We start from the raw sequence: 26,024 nt of genomic DNA, 5'->3' as shown, positions 1-26,024 counted from the left end.
GCCTGGCCACTTGTCGTAAGATGGTAATAATTGCTTTCAAACCTCTTTTGTACTGAAAAGTGGGGCCTTAGTTGCGTGTTCTTTCTTATGCACTCCACGCTGCTTTATTATTACAGTTACACCCTAATTTATGTCCGTCATATAACTGACTGTATGTGTTATTCCTTGTTGAGAAGCTAATAGTCGCTCATCCAGTCAAGAATTTCTGTACCTTTCATGAAACCTGTTCTGCTGACTGCAGACAGCTTGATCATATTCCGAGCCAGATAAATCTCAGAAGATGGCTGTCTTCTGGTTTGTTACGCCGTATAGTCTCGTATATGATTACCGACGTTTCAGACGTTCCTTCTACATAATCACCTCTGAAACGTCGATAAAAAAACAACCAGAATACAGCCATCTTCATACTTGCCGCTGTGAGAATCTGAATATGCTTCACATCCTCAAGTCTTATTAGCCTAAGACGTTTTTAATATTATCTTCCGATCTACGCCAAGCGGTATCTTCCCTCAAGTTTTTTAAGTCTAATATCTTGTATGAATTTCTCACATCTTTGCTGTGCGTGTTGTATGCCCAGCCTATCTCTTGAATTGAACATGCTAATAATATTTGAAGAAAAGTACAAATTACTAAGCTCATCATCATCATCCTATTTCCTCCATTCTCCTGTCACTTGGGTCCAGCCAAATGTTCCTCTCGGCACCCAGTTCTCAGGCGTTCTTCGCGTAAGGGCTAACTCCCGTACAATTCGACAGGTAAATTTAGTGTTGTTTGCCTCCGAAATTATATTAAACAACACTTAAACCCACAGGAAAAAGAACCAGTGAAAGTATTTGCAAGGTCTGGCTACATCAAATCACTTACCCTCCACCACCACTTTAAGGTAGAACAGGCTTAAGGGCATTGCAGCTGTGACCGTCAGACCAGAAATAATTTAACTGTAACATTAAGGCGTGTAGAAAAAAAAACACGTGGAGTCATGTCACACACGCGTACGTTCTATCCCTTGATTAAGTGCAACAGAACCCAAAAGTTTAATTAACACTGCTGATACTAAAGGCCGCCATCAATTTTGTCAACCCCTAATTCTCATAATCTGTCTTCCTGAGGTCGATATTAATGTTACCGTCTGACTTTCGGTCTTCGGATTGGACGTTTTCAAAATTTTTCCTTGTCAAAATTCTGTGTTAATTTCTAGCTACATGTCTAGCCCACTCTGACCGCCTTCCTTTCATTGTCATAACAGCGTTAGGTGTCTGTTTTTTTTTTTTTATTTAGTGTTCTGTCTGGCGACAGGTCCATATGAACAGGATCCTTCCATCCTTTTCTCGGACTGGGACCTGTTCATATACGTTCTTGGCAGATGATCCAGAAGTGGTTTGCCATTGCCTTCTTCTGTGTGTGAATGGAGTAATTGTTGGGATGCCACGGAGGAAAACTCCGTGTTGCCTAGACCACGGCCTTGCCCAACACAAGTTATAAATTCGGGCACCGCCGGGAATCGAACCCGAGACCCCAAGATTACAAGGCCAGCGTTCTAACCTAACCTACCCTATTATTTATTTATTTAGTGTTCTGTCTGACGACAGGTCCATATGAACAGGATCCTTCCATCCTTTTCTCGGACTGGGATCTGTTCATATACGTTCTTGGCAGATGATCCAGAAGTGGTTTGCCATTGCCTTCTTCTGTGTGTGAATGGAGTAATTGTTGGGATGCCACGGAGGAAAACTCCGTGTTGCCTAGACCACGGCCTTGCCCAACACAAGTTATAAATTCGGGCACCGCCGGGAATCGAACCCGAGACGAGGGTTATTTTATTTGGATGAAATCCAATAACAATTATTAATTTAAAATGTCTAATATAAATGATTAACCAATATTTTCAAATAAGGAAAATAGTATTTTTACTTCAGAATAATTTCACTTCAAGTTCTTCATCTGTCTAGGCCAATTTGTTTTGTCCTGTTCTCTTATGTCTGGCATTAATGTGTTATTTATACAACGTTAAGAGACGTAACGTGACACACACGCATTGTACGATAAATCTTCAATCATTTTAAAGTTATACGCACTCGTGACGCGTTTGAAGGGAGACTTGTCTCCGTTTTGCCTGCAGGCGGCTGGCTACAATGTGTTGGCCATGTGGTGTTCTGCGTCTCAGGCGCCAGACAATTCTTATCAACGCTCCATGACGAAACAATCAAACATCAGAAGGCCTCGAGGCTAAAACACAAGTGACGTACTTAATTCTGCGCGCTAACATAAAACACTGACAGACACTTATCGTAACTCCATTGTGGTGTTGGTATTCTTGTGTTAGAACCAAAAGACGCCAGACAAATGAAAGATGGGTTCTTCTTTGGTTTATAAATATGCAGCGGCGGGGGGAATGAGAGGGATTGGTTTTTGTTCCACTCTGAACAACAGCATCCTATTTACAATCGCTATGGTGGCTTCTTAACTCTGCAAAGATTCTATTAAAGCCCTGTTTCTTTTATTTGCTTTATTGTGAAATATTACCCATACGCACCTTTATTTGTCTCCTCTCTGTGACGTGATCTTTTGTCTCCCGTGTCCTTGTCACGTCCGTTTTGTCCTCTTCTCTTTGTGACTAATTACCAACCTATCAATCACGTTTTCTCTTGTCTGGACTGTCAGAGAATTTCTAGTTTCTTTCACACGTCACCGTTCGCCTGCCGACAGTCGTTTGTTGACGACCGTCGCAGTGCGAGAGGCAGTTGTTTTTTCATATCTTCCTCGTAGAGACAGCAACGAAACAATCAATTTGCTATTGTTTCAATTGTACAGTTATTATTATACTTCTTTTGTTAATGAATAGTCTAGGATGGTTCTTCATTGTCTGTCTTTAGATTAATTTATTTATTTGAGTAATATTTTTCAAGTTTTAGCTTAATACAGAGTCGTCGGTTGTTAAATTGTTGATTTATTTTGTGTATTTTTTAAAATCATAATTTCGCGAAACATTTTAAATGGGATTTGATACATTTCCTGAATTTCTTACATTATCGTCAGTTCAAGGCGTATTTTAATAGAATTGCACTGGATTCTACGTTATGTAAAGTGACTTTATTTACATAATCAACAAATATACTTTGCATATATTGAAATTTTCATTTGTGTTAAACCTGACGTTGGCAATGTTTATGTAACATTTATTTCTTCTGTTAAATATTACGCAAGAAATATTCAACATGTACCTCTGTTTTGATGAACATTCAGAAGAAATTTATAAACTACGTAAACAAATTATCAGCGCCTGAAAGAAATCAATTTACCTTGTACAATACATCAATCTAAAAACATTAAAGACGGAAAAGTGACCACTTGGGAGTCCTAGACGTAGATGGTAGGACTACTTCAAATCGGATTGTATTCCAGTGCTTCAAGATAGGGCCAAATGATGAGCTCCGATGAATGCGTTAATAAACTTTCTGAATCCCACAAAAGATATAAAATTCCTTGACCAATTTAGTGACTAACCTTTTCTCAAGAATATGGATTAAAGCTTTGGTAATTCATCAAAACAGGTTAATTCTGCTGTCTGTCTGTCGATACTAAAGCTGATAGAATTATCACGAACCACGGAGCCTAGCCGCAGTATCTTAATTATGGAATTTAATGAACAATCAGAAGTTAAACTCGAATTACCCTGTCCGATCTTCATGTTTTAGCAGCTCCTAACCCTTTAAAGCCTAAGCTCGCGTAAATAACATTTAATAATCCAGTCCGTACCGCGAAGAAAACACCACACTTCACCATTACAAAGATATTAAATCTACAAGTTACTGAATGCTAAAACAGGGGATATATAGGGATATAACAGTTATACATTCCGTGGGATCGGAGACATGTTTCAATTTCTGTTCGTGAAACTGACACGAAATATTAATTAATAATTAACTGCGCTCCGTTTTCCACAAGTGTACATTTCGACTACTTTTACTGTTATCTGATCAATTATTTATTTTAATCCGTCTGATCACAATATAATTTTATTTAAAATTTCTTTTAATTAAGATAATAAAATATAATTCATGTTCCGTATCGATTGATCGATTTACATTTCGGAACATTTACACAACATGTTTCGGTTTTTATAAAACCATCATCAGGCGTAAAATATATCTAAGAACTTAAAACTCAATTATGATTTCTGTAGTTTTTTTGGTGATGTTTCATTACGTTTGTTTTTCCATTTTTGGGCGAAGGTGTTGTTTTTCTTAAATGTTATTAGATGTACATATCGGCCAAAGATGTAGGAGTGAGTGTCCCGATATGTCCAGAAGTACTAGTGTCTTCGAATAGGTGTGCGTCAATAAATTATTGACAATATGACGCAATTACACTATCTTATGTTATCTGATATTATAACTAAAGTTTCGCACCGTCGCCATGTTACTTTACGAAGTAATTATATGAATAGTTGTATTAACAGTAATGTCGTGCTCCGTCTAATATATTTATTCGGTATCCGTAATATTATTAACGTCACGTGATTATAAAGTTTTGTGGTCTACAGTGGCATGACGTTTATACTAAATTTTGTGGGAATTTGTCAGTTGGTTCAAAAGTTACTTTTGTTTTGTGCAGGTGGACAAACGGACGAGTGGGACATTTAAGCCTTATTTATGTGTAATAATTGGGCTAAAAGTGCGTTTTTTGGATGAGTACGCAGAGCGCTGATGAGTTGTGTGCTCAAGTGAAGGGGAGGTCGGTTTGCTGGCGCATCTAATGTCACTTCGTGCCATTTAATAAATAGACTAGAGGGGGGGGGGGGGGGGGGGGCTGGCTTATGTTCGTCACCCACATGCGTTTTACTAGCGGAATGATTTTTATTTTAAATATAGTCTGGAGTGTACGTTTTTACCGCATTTCGCGTCCGGTTTTAGACAGCAAAGTTCAGAAATAGCAGATCCCAGCACTGAAATGTTATAAAGGTTGTGAATGAGATAGCGAGATTGACCCTTACTGAAAACGTTCTGCATCAGAGCCGGTATGTCAGTGCACTGTATTTATACGTAAATTATTTCTTATCCCATGGTGTCATTCAAAATACGACCATTATCAAATCTTTATTTCCTCTTATAAACATGCGGCTTTATGTGTTGACGCATTGTAGAATGTGAGTGTATGAAATTTTAGCTAGTTTTAGAGAACATACGAATGATTGGATTAAACCGGCCCCCTGTTTGCACCACAAAGATTCTTATGATTTCGTAAAACGCGAGAATGTCCTTGTCATGACGACGAGTATGAAGGTGATTGTCTTTTAGATTTTTTTTGCGCGGTGTAGTCGCCCTGATGACAGAGGCAGTAAGCACCTCTGAAACGTCGATCAGTTTCTACCGGACCACACTGTGCAACATCCCAGATGACCAAGTAGAATTTGAGGTTGTCATAGCAAAGAGTCTTCCGTAGTCTGATAGACGTTTGTCGTCGTTTCAGAGATTCTTGCTGCCTCCATCATCAGGGCGATGAGTCAGATTCTGCCATCTTCATGTCTGAACGTCACCCTTTCGTTCACGAGTACTTAAGATGCATTAAAACCTGAACAATGAGTGTGCAAGCCGATGTCACGTGGCCTGGTGAGACCTCTGTCGGCCCTAGCAATCAGTTGCGGGCGTCCCTAAGGGCCAGCAGAAACCGCAATGCGTTCTGTTAGGTTCGATGTCCATAAGATGGAGTAATACAGTGTGTTTCGAAAGGAATTTGTTGATTTAAAATATTATGTATTTTATAACTAGGAACTTTTTGACTTAACATTTCATATAGTGAGATACGAAATGGTTACGGAGAGTAGAATATGTGGCTAGAATGCGGGGAGATAAGAAGTACATGCAGAATCTTTGTGAGGAATATTCTTGGAATACTAGAAATACCGAGACGGAGATGGAAGGATGCCATTAAGATCGATGTGAGGGGCATAAAGAAGAGATTGAGGTGGCTAAGGATCGTGTTCAGTGGCGGGATTTTGTATTAGCATAACCTAAACTTTGAGTTTTCTTACTATAATGATAGTGAAGTGTGTCATGTTTTCAGATCAGAAATAAATAAAAATAAAACACATTTTCAAGGAAACGATAGGTCTGTGGGTATTTTATACCTGTTTTGAATGAAACAGGCACTCCAAAAATTTGCCACAAATTGAAATGATTTCATTAATTACACTGTAATATTAATTAGAAATTGCATAGTGTGTGTGGTAGCTTTAGTGATTTCCTTGAACTGGTAAATGCAAAAATGTATTATTATTCGGGGTTTCACATATTTTCTTCCTCGATATTCGGCGACGTTTCGCTGTCCTTCACAATCATCAGCCAAATGAAGGGATAAAATCATGTAAATAAAGTATAAATGAATCAAAATGGTTTACCCTGTAAAATGTGAGGTGATAGAGGGACGTGAGGTTGGGTTGTGGTCTTCTGCGTTATAGGCAGTTACCGACGTTTCGGAATGATATGTCGCTTGAGTTTTCAATACAGCAATATATTCCTCTTGAATGTTGGTGATCACCTACAAGACTTATGACGTCAATTCTCTGATTCAGACAGATAAAAGAACTTCGTCGAACCACATAAAATATTATTATAAAAATAACTAATATACCAGATCAAAGTGTGGAATGTGTATGTGATTTTGTAAGTGACCAATGGATTCACGATGTCTTTTTGTGGGTGCAGGTTTTTAAAAAATGCGTATATTTTTTGTTTCTCACAGGAATTATAGGGAACCTTTCTCTCAGCCGTTGAGAAATAATGAATGAGGGGGTCTTCACCCCGCATCAAGTAGCGTTGTGCACCGCCCTTAACTGAAAAGGCGAAATTCGAGTTCATGAAACAAAACACAATCATCTTCACTCGGAATCCTTTCTTCGTGATATTCGTCTGCCCGTGGGAAAGAAGTGTGTCAATGACTGGCTTTCGGCGGTGGTTAGTTAACAATTATTTACGGGCCGATGGGTTTTGGAATCTTTTGAAAATACTTATGGCAGAATGAAGTTTAGCCCCGATAATTTCACACTCAGATTAATTTTAATTGTTCGTAACTTAAATAGCCTGTGGAAAATTAATCTTAAACGTGGCTTAGTTCTGTTATCCTTCAAACTGCGTCCTAGAGGCGGTGTTACGAAATGATCAAATGATTCGCGGTACCCGAATGGATTTTTTTAACAATTTTAAGCAATCGCATATTTGACAGTCGCCATATGAATGGAAAAGTAGAGCAATATATATATATGTCATGGATGTATGCATGTTCTTTGGATATATTTTCCAGTATTCTCCACAAATATTAATCATAATTTATATTATTACGATGATAAAACCGCGGAGAATGAATTGGGCGGAATTTATAAACTTTACGAGGGTTATAAAATGAAGAGGGGTCTTGAGACATGCAGACGTATGCGAGAGGATAATATAAAAATGTATACTATTTTAGACCTAAACATTTATATACCAGTAAATTATTCCTGTAAGTAGCGTCTCTACAAAAGTTTAAAGAAATAAATTTTGAGTGTGTGGACCGAATTTGACTCAGTGTAGGCCCCCATAGGCGGGACTTTTGTCAACACGACACCGGTGGGGGGGGGGGGGGGGGTTATATTGTAACCAGGTGAGTGACTGTCAGCTTCCACTCAAGAAGGACTCTCTGTTCCGTGGGATTGGGTTTAAAAAAAAATCGTGTTTCGGCGAGCTCGTGTCTGACAGCGACGACACTGGTCCAGATTCTGCTGACTGCCCGGCAACACTCATTAGCAGTCGGTTCCACACGCACTGCGAGTGGGCGCTGGCTGAGATCAGAACAGCTCAGATTATGAGTTAATTAGAACGAACTGGAAGGGAGCTCAGTAGACCGGAAGACGAATAAAGGGACTTCCTGTGCCACGCGACGCCTGATTGTGTGTTGTGGGGATGCTGTTCAGTTGTTGACTCTGATCCGACCGCACTGCAGCGGTACCATGCCCCCCTCCCACCACCACCACCACCACCACCGCACCCTCCACGACCTCAATTGTTTGTTCACAATCGATTAGATTGATCTTGACGTCATCCACATGCTCTACGTCATATTCTGCTGAGGGGCGTGAAAATACGGGCCCTCCCTCCCTCATCAAAAGAACATTGTGTTTTGGAGATCGCCTTTTTGTCGAGTTATGAATATAATTAAACATAACCCCAGTCGCTCCTCCTATTACACAGGACGAGGGAAGGGGTGGGGGTGTTGTGATTTACCCCGGAGTTTTATTGTTCATTACGTGGTGGTTCCGGGCAATTGAACCCATTTCAATGGAGCTTTAAAACAAAAACACGGACGGAAACAATGGGCGTTCGTTCAGGCAGAGTACCACAAAAATTGTCGATTGCAGTATAATAAGTATTTCTGTTCTCTGTTCAGTTCGAAACCATTTTCAGATGTTTTATCTAAAAACATTTGTCAATAATTATTATTATAAAACACAATAAAGATAAATCAGGGTGTTTTGCTAATACGGACTATACAAATTGTAGAAATTTCTTTGCGTAATTTTATTGCAAATGTAATAGTGCAGAAAGTTTACAACCTCGTGAACTCTGTTTCATTTTCGCTTGTCGCTGTGATGTCCGTAATTTTAATAATTCCTTGGCCTCACAATTCTAAAGCATCTGGACGGATCTGAAGTACACGACATGACATAACATTTGATTGGTTATCATCGCCACTTCAGCCCTGAAAATGGAAACAGTATGGGTTTTTTTTTTTTTACTGAAATCTTGGTATCCACTTACGATTCTAAACGGATAAAAATCCCAGAAGTAGATCATCATCATTTTCAAAGCCCTAAGAAACTTCAAACTTGAAATATTTATTTTGTTTGATTTTTAATTTATATTCTATTGTAAAGGTTTGCAACATTGCTTTTGTGTCAGTGTTCTATTAAACCTATCTATTATCTCATCTGCATAAAATTAGCGTTTTACTACGTTTCTCAGTCTGTGTTCCCCTTAGGTAGGAGTAAAGTTATTACCCTGGTAATGTTTCTTCAAGAGTACATACAGCATTTGAATCCGTTCATTATGCAGATTTGTACGTCCTATATCACTTAATCCCTCTTAGGTCTACATATTCTCCTCAGACACTCTCAGTCTGTGCAGTATAGGTTCCATTATCTCTGATTCTTCGTTTTCGCCTGAGTTATTTGAATATCTCTTTCTCTCTGTTCCACACCTCATTTGCGCCTTGTCCATTTCTTCTTTGATCGTCTAACAAGAAGCCAGGATTGGTTACACGAAACTGTCTATTCTCATGGGAATAGCCAATCGGAAAATAGAGTGCTTTGTTCCAGAAACAGCGAGATTGGATATCAGATACAAAGTGAGGGAACAGCTCTGCGCCTGGTCCCGAGGGAAGCGCTCAGTTGGAAAATAAGACACAAAGAGGAGACGGAGGCAGCCAGCCCACCCCCACCCCACCGTACACCCCCAAATAAAATCTGGGACGGACACCTCAGTGTCGGAATGAAGACATTTATTTGCGTAGTCCCTGGATTGATTCCCGATGCCTGATTTTGAGACTGATTTATTTTTCTCCAGTTGTAATGGTTTAAAATTTTAAAAATTTAGAGGACAACTTTAAAATTTCGTAAAGTAATACGTGTCGAAACCGTTCTTTGAAACAATTAAAAATGTTGTTGCGAGCGATTACGTCAGCAAGGCATTCAAAAGCGGTATCCAAGCTCGTTGTCGAAGAAAGCATGATCCGATGCCATTGTTCCAGATGTGTTATCCAACAATAACCTCGGTTCTCATTGTTGCTGAAGCAGGGCGCGTGGGCGAGGTGGTCACTTGATTAATATTCATTAACACTCTGATTATAATCAGAGTGTTACCTGAACGTGATATATTTTTTTCATTCTCGTTTTGACAGACAAAGTCGTGACGTCCTGTCAGGGAATCAGTGTAATGGCGCAGAAGTCTGAAAAAAATAGTTATAAAAAGACAAAACCCAATATATTATTAAAAATATAAGATAAATTAAATTACGCTTTGATGTCTGTTGGTAATTTCCATCGTTTTGGAGGAACGTGTCGCCTTCATCTTAAGGGTAAATACGAACCATAGTCTAAATTGTGGTACTTTCTTTAAATTACTCGTTAAATACTTTGGTTATTGGATAGCAAATAATCTGACTCGAGAGTAGGGGTTCTCGGCGTTTTTGGTCTTCTGGGTTGTAGTACCATGTGGAGCTTGTAGGTAGATAAGAACGTTTCGGAGAAATATAATTCTTCCATCTTCAGGACTGAATGCGTTCCAGGAACCTGAGGTTGTGAGATGATCTCGTGAGTTATGTTGACGTGTTAGATAAATGAGATAACGAAACCGAACACTTTAACAGGAATGAGAACAGTAAGTGCGATATATATAAGAAGTTATATTAGAACATGCAGTTGAAGGAAAATAACAGAGGATAAAAATTTTGAACCGGAACACGTCGGATTAATCCTGGTAAGAATGGTTATGGCGTCTATTAAGTTCCCAGTCTTGTGGTCTTAAAAGGATTCCCCTGGAAGGATCGGCAACTTCTCTGACACTGCAGATACGCGGGAAGTCTAAACGTAGTTCTGTGGGCGCTCGTTCGCGTTCAAGATGCCTCCTCCATATGACAGTCGTTCTGTGGGGATTCTGTGTTTCATTATTCTTGATCATGTGTTCACTTTAATTAGTTCATTCTACTTATAAATGTGCTCATAAAACACGCTTATATTCCGTTCTCTTCTTTTCAGGTAAGAAGCCTCGTTTCTAAGAGTAGAAGCGATTGGAGCGAAGGGTAAGTCCACGATGTTCTCTCATCTGGCGCAGATTCTGTGAACCCTTCCTCTTATCTGTCGCATGCATCAGAATAAATTGCATAAAGAGGGACACCACAGTCTCTACTGCCAACTAAATATTTTTCTGGTAAATAAATAAGTTAGGGTGTGACGGGCTGGATACGTAGATTGAATAGAGAAGACATAAATGTGCACATAATTTTTGTTGGGAAGCCTGAATGTAAAAGATCGCTCGGAAGACCACGGCGTAGATGGGAGGATAATATTAAAATTGTTCCTTGGAAAATAGGTTTTACTGCCGGTCACCGGCTCTTATGAAACTGATAATGAACTTATGGTTTTCATAAAAGGCGTGGAATTTCTTGAGCAGCTGAGCGTGTTGTTGGCTTGTTAAGAAAGGCGTCTCTGCTGTATGGAGTTACTATACCTTCTCTCCCCCAAGGTGCCTACATGGCGTATAGTGGGACGGTGAATTGCTCAGAGATGCTGATAGCGGGGAAGCTAGTAAGTAAGATACAAGTAAAGAAAATGCTTGTAATTCGAAGGCTTTGTTTGTAACCTGCTTATTATTACACGCGAGTAGTCTACTCGACGTCCTGTCGCGTCGCGACGCGGCTGTATTAATGCAGTCTCTGTCATGTCCTTCCTATTCCCCGTCTCCCAGGAGACCGTCTCACCACATCGCCTGTCACTTGTTATTACATCCCGAAGAGAGACAAAGAGGGAGCAGGCCTGAGAAATCTCCATGTAAAACTCCTGCTTCGAAAACCGCATCTCCCTTCATAGGATGGCGCAGTCCCCGCGTTTTTAAAGTTTTCTGTAATCTACTCAACTATGGTGCCGTAATGAAGAATATATAGGGGCGGGAGGAGAAGTCTTTGTCGGCCCGAAGGGGTCATTCAGAAGTAGTAGATTGGAGGTGTCTCTCGTGGGATTTGTTTTTATTCTGCGTCGTGGTGTTTGTGGGTGAAATCCCGGTGTCAGAAGCCAACGCAAATTGCATTGCTAATTATTGTCGTCTCGAGACTTGTGACTGGTGACCTCAGCGGTTGCTACTGAGGTCTTTTGTTGTCGAGTGTCGTAGGAGCTCGGCAGTAATTTTTAAGAACAGAAATTTTGATGCGTTCTGGATCTATCTTACATCTATATGTTCAAAGTGTAATTTGAAAATTTATTATTGTATTTGTTTGTCATTTAGTCATACCACCCCATCCCCCCACCAGGAGGCACTTTGAAAACAAACTTTTTTTGCCAGAATTTTACAGGCCGTAAGAATGAATTACCGAATATGAAACAACTTTGAATCTAAAGACTATGTTGTAATAATTTCCCCTGAAATAGTGCTTATTTGTAAAAAAAATAATAATAATAAGATTGACGAAACATGTAACACGCATGGGGAGACAAGAAATCTGTAACAAATTTTAGCAGGAAAAACTACGTAGGCTCTGATTTTGAGATAATATTAAAATTGTTTGAGGGTGTGAAATGGATTTGATCTTACTCAGGATATGGCATAGTAGCAGGATTTTGTAATTATGTGTCCCACTCGCTTTAAGAATTATTAACTGTGCGTTTTATATTAATGTGTTTCCTCTGATTCTCGTAATAAACAGCGATAATTTCCTTAAACAGCGTTAATCAGTTGATCTTTGCAATGGTGAAGTGTTGTGTTTTCTTCGCGGTACGGACTGGATTCTTAAATACTATTTTGCATGAGCTTCGGACTTCAGAGAGTTCATGTCGCCTTTGTATTTGTTTATTGTGGGAGGTTAAAGGCGGTCAGTAATTTCAACTCTCTCTGTTCAGACAGTGAATTATGCCATTGCATTTTTGCACAAATGTGGTATCCTGGCGACAGTATCAGCGAACTAGCAGACATATCATTCCGTCTGTGAAGTAATGGGCCTTCAGGATTCGCATTCTTGCTTAGAAACTTTGATTGCGGAAGACGGTAAAAAGAATCGGTGTCATGTTGGAAAGAGGATTACTTGCAGAATTATGTTGTAATGTTCTAACGGATTCATGCAGCTAAGTTTGACATCAAATCTGTAAACTGATACCGATCCCTTGAACAAATATATATTTAATCCCGTTATTAATTATATTCAGAATAAATATTAGATTTTACTTTTTACGTAGTTAATGCCCTGGGAATTTCTCAGGTTACTCTCCTGTTTTCCTGTCGAAGCTGCTACAAATCGATACCTAACAAAATAACATTTAAAAATCCAACCCGTACCTCAAAGAAAACAACACTTCACCGCATCAACGTCAAATTGGATAATGTTGTCTAAAGAAACAATCGCTCTTTGAAATAATTCTCTCTGCGCGCAAAATGTAAAGTTACAGAATGTTGAATCAGATGTTATATATATAGTTATCATTGTATTTTGTATGGTTTATATGAAAGAGCTTTAATGGACGGACACGAGGTAATCAACCTTAGGTCTATTTATCACATTCTAGGTTTGGGAAGTGTATTTGTTTATGTTGTATTCACCTGGCTTCTCGGAGCACCTGTCATTCGGTTTATCGCCGTTTTACACACGAACGAAAACATAATAAATGAAGTTGTGAGGACCGACTCACAAACCTGAATTATTTAATCATGTCTTTACATACATTCAACCAATACAAACCCAACATCACAAAGAAATTAAAATTAAGTAAACTCTCTACTGATTTAACGACGTATTCGCGAGCTTTAATAACTTTGGATAGTGAAAAAATGTGTCATGTGCCTTTTCTGTTATGTATTGTGGCAGCACTGTTGTTCCTTTTTGTTCAGTTGTCGGAACTGTCGACAAGTAATTCTTAATCCTCGTGACATTATTGACAGCGGGCTCTCAACGGCTCAGCATCAGTGCTGAAAATGGACATTGTGGTGGGCACACGCGGCCCCTAGAGACGCCAACAGGTCTTCAGACCCTTGCTTCCATCTGTCTAGTCTAGCCCTGTCCGCTTAGTACACTGGCCATCAGCCTGTGGTACGCGTGCCATGTATGGACCAATGAAGTTAGTGATTGGTTGGGAAATGTAATGACAGTTCGCCAGAATTTGATCTTTTTGACGTAAATACGTCTATATGGAAGGATCAGTGTCATTCCGCAAAAAGGTGTAAGGAAAAAGTGTGTAAGATGGTTACCTAGGAAACATTACATTACATTTCCTTATCTTACATTACATTACATTTCCTTATCTTACATTACATTTCATTACATTACAATACATTACTTTACATTACATTCAGCTACCACAGACCCATCTTAAGCGTAACTAAATCAAGTTAAATAAGCAAAGTCTTAATCAAACTTTACGCAATTATAAAGCATGTATAAAGGAAATATTTAGAATAAAGCCAATATATAAACTTCCTTTCCGTATTGACGTATTTACGTCAAATTCTCCGGAACCGTGGTTCCACTGTCACTTTTTACGTTTAATTAAGATAACCATGGCAATCATGTACCCAGGTAGTCTGGAGATCCATTACCTAAGTCACATCGGGGCGCAGAAATCCATTTGGTTGTTCACGATGTTAGACTTTGAAGATAATTGGAATGTATTGGCAAATACAAAGATGGCTGTCTTCTGGATTGTACCGACGCACACGAGCTATTATGAAAATTTGCTTTCATTACGATGTTGTGTTACGTACGCTGACAGATAAATGTACGGGGTGGTTTTAACCCTTTGAAGACAATTTCAAACTATGTTAACCACTTATTTTAATAAGCAGTGACTCTGTATTTTTCCCCTGGAGTGCATTCATGAATTTCATATGATTCTCACTGTAAACAGCGATTATTTCCTTAAACAGCGTTAACCAGTTGATATTCGTAATGGTGAAGTGTGGTGTTTTCTTCGCGGTACGGACCGGATTCTTAAATATTATGTACGCAGTGCGTGTTTCATTATAAACAGCGATTATTTCCTTAAACAGCGTTAACCAGTTGATCTTCGTAATGGTGAAGAGTTGTGTTTTCTTCGCGGTACGGACTGAATTCCTAAATATTATGTACGCAGTGCGTGTCTCATTATAAACAGCGATTATTTCCTTAAACAGCGTTAACCAGTTGATCTTCGTAATGGTGAAGAGTTGTGTTTTCTTCGCGGTACGGGCTGAATTCTTAAATATTATGTACGCAGTGCGTGTCTCATTATAAACATCGATTATTTCCTTAAACAGCGTTAAGTAGTTGATATTTGAAACGGTGAAGTGTGGTGTTTTCTTCGCGGTACGGACTGAAATGAAATAGTCTCTTTTGTCTTATTCGCGGTGGAATCATCTTCAGGTTAGTTAGGAATTAGAATATTTAGATCGATACAGAAAGTCGACTTACGGCCTTTTCTCTATGTAGGCGTATACTATCAGCCAGAAGCGATTTATCGATTGGGGAATCGACTATCGGGCTAAATCATCTTGACATTTAGAGCCGTGTTCTGGCCGCACCGCAAATACATTCATTCCGCTTCGGTAACATTAGAAATGAGAGTTTGCTGGATGGATATTTTTCCTTCGGAAGCAGAGACGACGTACCTTTTCGGTGTGGAGATGTAAACAAACAGGGGACCGCGGGTGGTGACAGGTCCTCAACAGAAACAAAACCGATGCGCGTTCAGAAAGAAACAGAAACCGCGGCTCAGAAGGCAAGAAAGGAGGCTGGAGGAGTTTTATTACCAGTGCTGCTGCTTCTGTTATGCTGGAGTTTTAAAAATCATGCTGATGGAATTATGGAAGCGAACGGAAATGGGATGGGGGCGGAGGGGGGGGTGATCCTTGCACATGGCTGCTCTGCTCTGCAAAGGAAATTATGCGGTGCCCGAGCTAACACAAACATACACGGTCTTGTGTTGGAAGAATCAAATTCGATCATCACAATCGCAAGAAAATAATCTACGGGTTCTTCAAAGGTTGAGAAATGAAACGCAGAACCGTGATGTCTGATGTCTGGTGTCTGCCCCGGCTCCTGAATAGCTGGTCTGTCATTTGCAGTTTTTTTTTTTTAAATTTCATTTTAAAAAATATTATATCGGGCATTGCCAATTGTTTTGAGGCATATTTTATACACAGTTCTGTGATTATTGAAAACTAATTTTTTTGAAGATGGGGATTTAGCCAACTCCCGAAACGTCGTGAATATTAAATATAATTTACACCTCAGATAATGTGCAGTGCCTATGATACTTTAAAATGAACCAGACACGAACTCCCGCTCACTACTTGCAACCCCATCGAATCGGAACTTTGGACGTTTTGTCGATGTTGGTATTCCGGACAGCAACGCCGTCTTATAATGTTTCGAGGGAAAATGCTCCTTAATGAATTATTTCTGTTGTGTCCCGGAGTAGATTTAGCGTGAATTCCATTTTGCCCGCCCGCCTTCTTTATAATCAGCAACACTGTTACTCATAATGGTGCGTATTGCCTAAATTCAGGCGTTTTTGACGTAAATACGTCTATATGGAAGGGTCAGTGTCATTCCGCGAAAAAGTGTAACGAAAAATGTGTGTAAGATGGTTACCTAGGAAATATCAACAATTTGTAAAGTTAATGCTTCCACATCATTAGCAACTACAAGCGTTCCTACAAGAATCGCGCAACCAAGATAAGACAATGCAACAGCCACTATATAAACTCCTTACCGTATAGACGTATTTACGTCAAATTATCCGGAACCGTGGTTCCACTATAACTTTTTGGTGTATTACATGCAGTCTACGTTACAGGAAACAGGAAGACTACAAATCCTTATATTTTCCTCAGATAAATATACGTTTTACTGATATATGAATCGATATTTGGCAATTTAATGACGTTATGTAAGTGCAGCGGTTATTTACGTTTGAATGATATAGAAAGAACGTGGGTGAAAAGGAAGTGGTCGTGGCGTATTTTAAGGGATGTTCTACAAATATTAGCGCTATTGAATCAAGGGATTGTGAGAAACGCCTCCAAATGTTTAATAGTCCACTTGGTTGACCTAGAAGTAGATGGGGTGATATAACGTTTGCACGTTCGCAGAGTATGCGCTCATTGAGTGTTTTGTAAACCACGAGAGCCTTTTTGAACGAATAACAATGGTGGTTAACTGTGGAATTGCAGGTTTCTGTTCTGTCTGCCCTTTATCTCCCTCTTTGCTGAAATTTTCATGTCGAGACTGCGTGCGTTGTTTTTGTTGTTGTATTTTTTCTTTCCCAAAGAGCTTATCCGAAGCACTTTGCTTCCTCAGATCAAAAATAATGTCCGTGTTGCTTCTTCCGTACCACAAAGCGAGTGCTGGTGAGGCAACGAAGATGTCTGGTAACATCAGCGGCTCTCATAAAAGAATTATGATTCTTGCTGACACGATGAAGCGGGATGTATCTTGCGCTGTGCCGTGCCGTGTGTTATCTTGACCTGCATTTCTGTTTGCTTCGCCTTCACGAAGTTATAGATCTTACGAGGTGAATCTAGCAAAGAACTGGGTTTTCCTTTCTGCTCGCGTAAGCTTTGTTTGCAGATTCTCAAATTACTTGCGTAGATGACCAAACGAAGACATTTAGGTTTAAGAATATGCATGGGAGGAAGACCACCACGCCACTTATACGCCTTGTTCACATGTTCATCTTGAACGTACCCCTTGTCGGTATAACTCCCTCCCTCCCTGGTAGCAGAACCCTTAGGTCTAAAACCGGCCACGATCCTGAGTCGGCCTATATATTTTAATGTCTGATAACAGAAGACATTATTTTTTCCACTGATCTCATTATTTTTATAGATGATTTTAGCCATAGAAATAAATAAATAAATTCTCAAAATGATGTTACAGGTTCTCACATCTGGGTTGTTGCGCCGTATAGTCCGGTAGAAGTTTACCGATGTTTCAGAGGTCCCTGCTACCGCCAGCACATACGTCGGTAAAATTCTAGCAATCCAGATGACAGTCTTCTTAAAATAGAGCCACTGTTTGTTACAAATCCTAAGTTACGCGGCCCTTTCTAAGGGCTGTAATTTTGTTAACGTAATGAGAAAGGCAATATTTCATTTCTGTCGTTAGCTTTAAGAATTTCGCTAGCCTTATTTTTCCTTCCTTCGTCCTTATTCACTCCCGTTCCCATTTGTCTGTCTGTCCGTATCAAATGAAGTGTAGACTGGTTGCCTCACCATCTCCTATAATGCCATGTCCTATTTGAAATTTCTAAATCCTCTGTTGAAATGATAAACACGATAAATCAAGCCGTTTCTTCCAGAAATATTGGTATAGATGAAATGTGGTTAGCGCAGCGGTAGAACGGTACTGATTTTATGTCTGATCCAAGTGGAGGAAATTGTTATGAAGCTGTTACAAGGTTGACGGCCTATGCAAAGTATTTTGAGATCGGCTCAAAGAGCTAAAAATTTATGTCATACATTTTTTTTTGGTTTTTATTTTAAGGGGGAACGACCATGTGAAGGTTATCATGACTTACTCTGCTACAGTAAGCTTTACTAAACAGATCGCTGATTTTTGTTTTAAAGGTTACCCTTTCTTATATTCTCACCATTAATGTAAAATACCATGTTTCACACCCATACAAAACGGCGTAATTATAATTTTATACATTTTAATGTTTAAGTTTTCAGATAGAACACACAAACACAAAGAATTTCGAAAGACGGTTTGTGAGAATTGAAGGCAAATACGAACTGAGATTTTGATGTTCTCACGGCGGCGAGTATGAAGATGGCGGTCTTCTGGGGTGTTGCACCGTTTATAAGTGTACCGACGTTTCAGAGATGCTCGTCAACGCCATCATCATCATCGTAAGATTGCCCTCGATGAACGTCTACCAGACTGCGCGGCGCAACAACCCAGAAGACAGCCATCTTCAAGTCAGAGTTGTCCTTAATCACGCTGTCTCGTTATAAACCGAGTATTACGTCAGAATAATAGAATTTCAGTGGATGCGGGCATTTAAGAATTCTGCCAGTCTTTGTGCCTGTTCGCTGCAACACAGGGTGGCCCTGTACATTGGCGCTGTAAGCTTCTGTGACGACATTCACAGTTGAAAACGCGTTACGATTTCGTTTTACGAGCGAGCTGCTTTTCTGACCGGAAGTCTGGGCCGCATCTGCTGCTCCAGGAACAATAAGTCGCTTTGTGCGTCACAGGGGTGTCCACGGGCCGTATCCCCTTCCATTTGCTAGATTCAATTTACTCCTGGCTTCCTAACTTCTATTGCCAAGTGGTTGGCACTCCTGATTCGTAATCTGGGTTCAGATATCGAATTAAAGACGACTGAAGTTTTTCGTGGTTTTCCTCATCTCCCCCAAGACCTTTCGGAGTAGTGGGCTGCCTCAGATTAGGTCACGACCGCTTCCTTTCACATCCTTTGCAGTTCACACCATCGTAACTTCAAACGCCATACAAACCAGGGACCGGTGGTGGGATATTGTGAAGACGTTATTGGACATTTTATCTAATAAAGAGCTTGGATTTCTTCACTGGCTGAAGGACAACCAGGTTTTTAAACCAGATTTTGCTCAACGTAATTATTATTATTATTATTCCATCTATTCACCCCTTTATAGGGTATTTACTTCTGTGTACCCGAGACAAACCTTGCCCCTGAGGTCCATAGTGCAGCAGCTATTTCGGAGATAATTTTGTTTTTAATACGCGTATTATATAGTTTTATTGTGAGGGATGTACATATTTTACGACAGCGACTTTCTAATGACGTATGAAGATCCCAAAATGGCGGTCTTCTGAAGTTCCCTGATGTCGTGTTGGCCCGGGATGTTAGTCAAATATTTTCTAAGTGATTTGGAGACAGTTTCAGTTGCTCCTATAATTATTGGGATTACTTTCACTTTCCACATTCGCTGTATTTCAATGAGAAGGTCCTTCTATTTCAAGATCTTGTCAGCTTCCTTCTTAATTACATTTATTGTTATTATTATTATAATATTAAAACGGAGCTGTTTCGCACAATTGCTCATGCCTGTAATTTCTTGTGGATGGTAAAAATACTTACATTGGCACATCATCGATAAATGAATTGGGAAATCGCATTGATGTTTGCATAAGAACCCCAGGTCTGATGCAAATGTCCCTCTCCCCTCCCTCACTCCTGTTTTACCAACAGTTCGTGACTGTTGAGAAAAACACAAACAGGGGCCTGAAGAAGGGAACTGAAGAGAAAAGGAACAGAGGATGTTCGTGAATGAAAGGATTGCTTGTCGATTTTTTTTTTTTTTTTTTTTTTTTTTACCAATTTGTTGCACTGCTGTTCGTTGTCTTTTGTTTTTGAAGTCTGTTTTGTCCCATGTCCGATAGGGATCTCTCCCTAGTGGAAACTATTGATAATAATGAATTAAAAAAAGAGAAGAATTGTCCATGTCTCTTTGCCTCGAAGAGTCTTGTATACATCCTTTTATCAGTGCCTGCAGTATTACTATGGTTTGGGTATAGAAAAAAAAAAAGTAAAACCTGTAAAGCATCGGTATTATGGTCGCTATCCTTTGGAAGAGAAACCCCTTTTATGTTAAAGTTCACTTTGATGTCGCTGAGAGATACAAACAAAACTCAGTTCCCGTCGCTTCTGCCCCAACTGATTGAACGCCGATTAATTAATCAGATAAGCTCTTTCAACTGTTTCAATTCGCGACTATAAAAACCATCAGACACGCAGCTCCTACTGTCTGATTGACATTGGGCTGTTTTGTTTGCGATGAGGGCGGAAGGGACAAGGAATTAGTAAGGTAGAGGAACGGTGGGTGCGTTTTGGAGATTGGTTACGAGCACGGGGGAAGGAAATAAGCTGATTGTGGCATTGTGGGTAATACTATAATTCAAATGAAAAGACTGTCGCGTATAGACGCGCAGTGGGATTTTGTGGCACTGCTGAAAATGTGTTTTCAGACAGCAAATAGTAACTGATGAGACAAAGTACGGAATTATTCGGTTACCAAAGGCAGTGGGGTGGTGGAGGGGGGGGGGTGAGAATTATTGCAGAACACAGAGCTCCTATGCCCCGACCGCGGTGTTATTATATTCCTTTGCTTCGATAGTGTTTAGTCTGCTCTGCGTATTCCGTGCTTTGATCATTTGTTCTACGGTACTGTAGGAGCATTTTTTTTTTATTATTTCAGTCTACCTCGGCAGTTTAATCTCCATGTTCACTATTTAGAAAGTTCTCTTTCTGCACCCCCGAGCCCCCCCCCCCCCCATTTTTTTTAAACAAAATTGAAACAAAGGATGGTGACTTTGTCTTCGTGTATCCTCGATTATGGTTGCAGCCAGTGTTTTAATTTTTGTAAAGAAACATTATCTTCAACATGCAAGCACGCAAAGACCCCCCCCCCCTAACTTTCTTTTTTATAAATAATTGTAAATCAGCTCATTCCATAATATTTACATTTTTATTCGTAAAAAACATTTAAGTTGTCGGTGGCCATTGGATAACATCAGTTGATATGTTCGTTTCATTTAATTCTGATATCAGTAGCTTATTGCGGTGCGTGGTTCGTACTACAGAATTCAATTTCGAAATAGTCCGGTTTGTTCAAGGTACGGGAATTGATATATTCCTAGAAATCCCAAGGGTCAAACAAAATTCCGCGTATAAACAAGACCGTAGGTGAGTCGCAAATTGATATCTGTGGATATAACATGGATCAGTGGTCACAGCAAAGTGACGTGGCAGTGGATATATTTGGATAACAAGGTAATATAATACTGGGCATGTAGAACGCATGGGAGTGATTAGAAGTGCATACAGAATTTGATTTGAAGACCTAATCATAAATGGCAAGCTAATGTTAATATAGAACTTCAGAATATGGACTGGATTAATCTGGCTCACGGTGCGAACCAGTGGCTTACTTTTGTGAAGACGGTAATGAGCCTTCAGTTTTTCGTAATAGGCTCCGATTTCCTTGACTAGCTTCGCAAGGGCTCTGTTTTGTGCAGTTCGGTATTAACACTTTACAACCCAGTGGTAACTATATGTACCACTTCTTCAAGAATCAATAATTCTTTATTTTTATTTATCGGTTTTATACAATTCTCACTGTAAACAGCGATTATTTCCTTAAACAGCGTTAACCAGTTGATCTTCGGAATGGTGAAGCGATGTGTTTTCTTCGCGGTACGGACTGAATTCTTAAATAGTATTTTGCATGAGCTTCGGGCTTCAGAGGGTTGAGATTATAGCTGTTTACTTTTTCGTAATGGCAGGGCCGAGTGAACTGCTGTAACATCTCATCAGTGGGACCAACATCACCCCTGCAATCTTCTCCGCATCTCTTTTCTTTACACGTAGCGTTGTTTTTAATCAACTTACAGCATCTTCCTATCATTTGAGTGTGTGTATGTATCACTCCGTCCATTCTTCGTACATTTCTCTACCTTCTAATCTTTCATTTTCCCCTTCCTTTCGCATCTTCATGATAACTTATAATAGTATAAAGTCTTCAGGTCCCGGAATTCTGCTGTTAATGTAGTTCATTATGAAAGTTGGCGCTGTTCAAGGGTGGGAAGGGTGTCTTTGTGTGGCATGTCGTAGAAAGGGAGCCCAAGCAACCGACGAACACCTTTGAAGGTATTGAATTCTGTCTACTGTAATATCGTAATGCGATCTTTGGAACACAGCCTGTTCCACGCAGTAGTGGCCTATGTTACATGACCGGCACAAAATGTCTGCAAGATTCAGTAAGAATTAAGTACAGTCCAGTTTAAAGATTTGCAGACAGTAGCAAGGATGCTGTTTACTTGTACACGTCAGGCGTAGATTAAATATTAAAATGGGTCTTAAGTAGAATAATATGCCGCATTTGAACTGAATAAATGTGACGCGGGTCACAGTCCAATGACGGGATTTTGTGAAGACGGTGATGAACCTTCGATCTGTATAGGCCACAGAATGACTCGGCATGTTGTGTTCACTGCAGTGAATTCTGTCGCTGATAGAAAGTACCTTCTAAAACACATTTTTACCTTGCGTGTTTACTGTCAGCATAGCTGCCGTGTCAGGCAAGTTGCCGATCATTCAGGGGTAACTCATTTTTAGATTTTGCCACGCAGAACAAACACACACACAGTAATCCGTTTTTGTGTCGTAACATTTAAAATCAGAGGTTTAACTCTTTGTGTATCGACAAAGTTCTCGTCAACGTGTGAAAGTTATCAGAAATCAGTATACTTTGGAGCCCGCAAGATGGAAGCACTGTTACCCACCGTAACGTTCCTGTGTCAAAACTTTGAATGTTTTACGAGAGGAAACTAATTCCATTTACGTGTCTGCTCTCTGGCCATTGGCGTGTTGTGTGACGATCGTCTCGTTGGTAAAAACGCGAACCGCTGTGCTTTGTCGCGTAAGTGTGAGCCCCCGGTCTCAGGGCGGTCACAGTTCCTTAAGCCACGTAGAGACGGAGGTTTTCCTACTTGAGAAGGTGGATGCACACACGTGTGTGAAACATGACCACCGTAACCACCAGAGGGTGGTCGAGATTCCACCCGCTGTCCATCCTGAACCCTCCGCAATGTTTAATTGTTCTCAGTTGCATTGTTTGTAATTTGGGAACAACCGACAAAGGGTGGTATGCAGTTTACGGGGATTTGGTACTGCGATAAACCACGGTAAGAATTAATTAACCTTCGGTTTGTGTACAAAACGTTATGTAAGTTTTTGCGAAGCTAAGCGACTGAAAATAGTCTCGAAGGATTCATTTTGCTTTCCAGATTCCTGCGTCATTTCTAAGCTGTCTTTGTTCTCCTTCGTCTGCGGTGCAGCTTAAATTGCAATTAACCCTGGAGCAGGAAACGATACATCACGGGCGGTAATGACATCCCTCGGCCTGCGTCTCGTTCTTAGGCCGCGTGGGGGATGCAGGAGTCAGAGATATGAAGGATTAGGAAAAGGTGAACACTGGCAGCTGCGCTGAAACACCATCTAGGAAAGAATTGATGCTGAGATGTGGAGGACCACATAGCATGAGGGAATGTTTCTCAACCAGTGTGCCGCGAACCCTCACGAAAACATTCATAGGGTGGTAAATAATTGACAAAGAAGGGGAAGGACAAGGGAATTTGAAAACAGGAAGAAATAAACAAAAAGGAAACAGAGAGGAAGGTAATAAAAGAAATAAATTAGAAGCGATGTCGTCAGTAAGAAGGCGGCCAGATAAGAAGTTTAAAAAATTGTCTTTAAGTGATCTGGCTTGTGACGCATGTCTGCTCATTAATCAGGAATAATATTTTAAATTTGGTACTGCTCAGAAGAATTTTGTCTTACGTTTAGATACTCTCATAGTAACCTCAATTTTTCTTATATTAATTTGGCATAATTTTTTTTTTTTGCTACTGTGATGTTAATTTCTGTTGAATCGTGGTGACTTTCTTGTGATGTTGGAAGTCGTACAATTTCCACTCCGTTTTTAATCTCCTTGGATGAACGGCCCACGTTAGACGAGAAATTATCAGTCAGGGTAGAAAGTGAACGTGATGAAGTCTCGCATTATCGGCAGGTTTCTGTTTCTTGACACGTGTTAATCTCACTCAGCTTTAATCCACGTACAGAATTTCATCTGTCATCAAAAGGACGCTGTAAGGGACCTTCTGGTTCCATAAACGCGGTGGATGTTGACCGTACTATTCCTCTACATACACTTGCTTACTTATTTAGCCAGTGAACAAAAGTTCATATTTTTCAACCATCTGTTAGTAACACAGAAGTCAGACCTTACATCTCGAAAGTTTCATAACCGGTTTACAGCGCAAAAGCGATCTACGTCCACTGTTGTTTCGTTGCTTGGCAACCGTTAATGCATAAAGCTATCACTGCGTGGCGCCACAGTGCTGGCGGAACATTTGGCCAGTGATAATATTTATTCTTAAGAATGCAACACTAGAAATCAGTGAATGTTTTTTTGTTTTTGTTTTTTTAGATTTTTAGACAATATCGTGCGCTGTGGTTTGATTAATATAAATGAGTTGTTGATCTAGTGCAGGGGACCTGAGTGTGATATCTGAATGTCCCCGCGCGACTGCTGTGAATGGGGAATAAATTTGGATCCCTGCCTGTGTATATTTAGGCCGAGTGGGCGGTTTGGCAAGTGGCTATATAACGTAGTGGATAACTGAACTCAAAGTGTATCTGTGCGAAGTATTTGGAATAAGGAGTGGGGTGGGAGGGGGGGGGGGGAAAGTGGATCTCGGAAAAGAATTGGGTGAAGAGACCGGATCATAAAATTACCGCAGTCTGGCGAAGTTAATTTTGGTTTATATTTTCCATGTGTAATATAACTTTGTTTAGCATCTTTTGATTCGTATTTTTTTAGTTATTTGAATATTCAAGAGGATAATTTCAAAGTACACCCGCGGAATGTTCACTCATTTGTTTTTTGTAGTTCGTCTGTGAATGGAAATGAGAAGACTAAGATGGCTGAAGAATATTGGAAACATTTTTTTTTCAGAACTGTGACCTATCCCTTGAGTTATGTTTAAATCGGACTATTACGAATTAATCTCTGTCTATTTTGATCAACATCTTTTGTTTTAGAAAGTTCTAAATTATAATAATTGTCGTGTGTTCATCTCTCGGTCTATTCTGGTGTCCCATTTGTGTTTTTGCGTCACACTGGCATATTTTAGCATTCGTTCATGCATTGATGGACCAGCTATGGGATTTGGTTTGCAAGCGTTCTTTGTAAATGCCCTAGTCATTCATTATTGTTGCCTGTTACTCCAATCTCTTCGCTAATAACTTCACTGCACCCACGATCCATCATTGTGTGACCGCCGGTATAAGGAAACTCATATCTCTTCTTTTGTTAACATCCAGCATTCTGGACCCATATAAAAACATAGGTATGACTCATTGCAACGCTAAATATACATGTGACCACAAAGCACGGATAAAATAAACACAGAGCAATCAAAAATATCTGACTGTCTGTTGTCATTAAAGATAACTATTAGGTTTGTTTCTGCCTAAATCGAACGTCGCGGTCGATTGGTTACCCCCAGTACTTCGGAAGGTCAAGGTTCGGATCCCGAACATGAGACACGTTACCATGATTAAGAATAGGCCGTACTCTTGACTATTTATTATTTATTTAGTGTTCTGTCTGACGACAGGTCAATATGAACAGGATCCTTCCATCCTTTTCTCGGACTGGGACCTGTTCATATACGTTCTTGGCAGATGATCCAGAAGTGGTTTG

At 39.9% G+C, this 26,024-nt stretch overlaps 1 protein-coding gene across 3 annotated transcripts in view; it reads left to right on the top strand.

The window, feature by feature from the left end:
- Positions 1–26,024, top strand: part of LOC110833715 (uncharacterized) — a 212,146-nt gene that overhangs the window by 177,758 nt on the left and 8,364 nt on the right. The gene's annotated exons all lie outside the window — the stretch shown is intronic.

This window comes from Zootermopsis nevadensis, unplaced genomic scaffold (genome assembly GCF_977971745.1).
Source record: "Zootermopsis nevadensis isolate Lab colony 2312 unplaced genomic scaffold, Znev_1.0 Znev_ptg000001l, whole genome shotgun sequence".
NCBI classification, from domain to species: domain Eukaryota; kingdom Metazoa; phylum Arthropoda; class Insecta; order Blattodea; family Termopsidae; genus Zootermopsis; species Zootermopsis nevadensis.
The sequence above is the reverse complement of the archived record's forward strand: the minus strand, read 5'-3'. Positions and strand labels throughout refer to the sequence as shown.